Source organism: Hemiscyllium ocellatum, assembly GCF_020745735.1.
Source record: "Hemiscyllium ocellatum isolate sHemOce1 chromosome 27 unlocalized genomic scaffold, sHemOce1.pat.X.cur. SUPER_27_unloc_16, whole genome shotgun sequence".
NCBI lineage: Eukaryota > Metazoa > Chordata > Chondrichthyes > Orectolobiformes > Hemiscylliidae > Hemiscyllium > Hemiscyllium ocellatum.
The window spans coordinates 62,446-64,503 of NW_026867483.1; the positions used below are offsets into that span (position 1 = coordinate 62,446).

The 2,058-nt window shown below is 44.5% G+C and overlaps 1 non-coding gene across 1 annotated transcript; it reads right to left on the minus strand.

Moving 5' to 3' along the window:
* Positions 1 to 1,479: 1,479 nt before the first annotated feature.
* trnan-guu (transfer RNA asparagine (anticodon GUU)) lies at positions 1,480 to 1,553 on the minus strand. The gene has a single exon. It is a non-coding gene; the product is annotated as a tRNA-Asn (tRNA).
* Positions 1,554 to 2,058: the final 505 nt, after the last annotated feature.

The window sequence follows — 2,058 nt, forward strand, 5'->3', positions numbered from 1 at the left end:
TCAGCATAAAGGGAGAATGGAGATTAGGAGAAATTTCTTTAGCCAGAGAGTGGTGAATCTATGGAATTCATTGTCACAGAAAACTGTGGTCACTGAGTATGTTTAACACTGGGATGGAGTATCAGAGGTTGAGAGTTGCGGGGAGAAATTGGGAGAATGGGGCTGAGAAACGCAACAGCCAGGATTAATTGGGTGCAGGAGTAAACCACATGATCTTTCCAGCCTGCACCAGCATTGAACACGTCATATCTGGACATGAATATACCTCCATATAAGGTGGATAGGCTGGAACTTTTCTCACTGGAACATAGGAGATTGAGAGGTGACCTTGTCGAGGATTATAAAATCATGAGGGATACGGATGAGGTGAACAACAGGTGTCCTTTCCCTCAGCTGGGGGTTTCAGGATCAGGGAAGCAAATATTTTGAGGTGAGTAGAGAAAGATTTTATGAAGGCAGGACAAGGATCTTTTTTTAAAGAGAGTGGTCTGACTGCAGAATGAATGTCCAGAGAAAGTCATAGAGTCATAAAGATGTACAGCACAGAAACAAACTGTTTGGTCCAACTTGTCCATGCCGGCCAACTATCCCAACCCAATCTTGTCCCACCTGACAGCACACGGCCCCATATCCCTCCAAATATTTTCTTTTCATGTACCTAACCAAATGCCTTTTAAATGTTGCAATCGTACTAGACTTCACCACTTCCCTTGGCAGTTCATTCAAAAAAGGCACCATCCTCTGCGTGAAAAAGATGCCCCTTAGATCTCTTTTGCATCTTTCCCCTCTAACGCTAAACCCATGCTCTCTCGTTCTGGATTCCCCAACCCCAGGGAAAAGACTTTGTCTGTTTATCATATCTATGCCCTTCATGATTTTATACATGCACAGTTACAACGTTTAAAAGACATTTGGATAAGTACATGAATATGAAAAGTTCGAAGGTTTATGGGCCAAACACTGGTAGGTGGGACGAGTTTAGTTTGAGGATATACTCAGCATGGAGTTTAGTTTGAGGATATACTCAGCATGGATGAAGGGTCTGTTCAGTGCTGTCTGACTCTGTGACTGACCTGTACTAGCCTTAGAACTATTTTCTTACCTCCCCCCAAAACCATCCACTTCTTTGTTGTTCAAAACTCAGATGAACTTAGCCTTGAATATGTTCATTGACGCCACTTCTGAACTCAATTCCTCTTCGTAATATATCACTTGCCTTGCTCATTGCCTGCTACATCTGCCCGACAACTGGCATTGACTGGAGGGTCTCTGAGACCCCTTTGTACATCCTTACATCATTCCTGGTGAAGGGCTTGTGCCCAAAACTCACTGTCCTGCTCCTCAGCTGCTGCCTGATCTATTGCGCTTTTCCAGTGCCACATTTTTCGACTTTCACCTCTTCTCCTCACTTTCTGCACATTCCAATATGACACCATTTAAACAATTCACTGATTTTGTTTTAAGAAAAACCAAACACTCCGTCTCTGGGTGGTCTCGAACCACCAACCTTTCGGTTAACAGCCGAACGCATTGACCAATTGCGCCACAGAGACAGATACCAGCGATGTCCCCGCAGTCTCTTTGAGGAAACTACTATTCAATTCATAATTCAACTTGCCCCGCCCAGAATTACCATTGTCTTCTATCAGTTTTTCTTTTCCATAATAAAGCCTTGGACATTCATTGTGGAAACATGTGGACAGTCTGATCCCACCATCTGCAGGCACATCCATGTCACGAAGAATTAGCTCTCCTACATCGGGGCCATTGCCTTCCGAGCCTTTCAGTGTTTTGCCTCTTACCGAATTTTCTCATTGGCCCCGAGCCACATTGCGGCACTGCACTTGCCATGTGTTTGCCAATTGAGACACAGACCTGGACCAACTTCGGGAAGAGGCAAATCACTGAGTTCTGAACAAAAACCGTAGCACACTCAAAACATCGGCTTTGTTTACCTTTCCACAGATGCTGCTCGACCCGTTGGCTTTCTGCAGTATTCGCTGTGCTTGTTCTACACAAATGCTGCTTTCCATTAAAGAACTTCAAACCCTGTCCTCT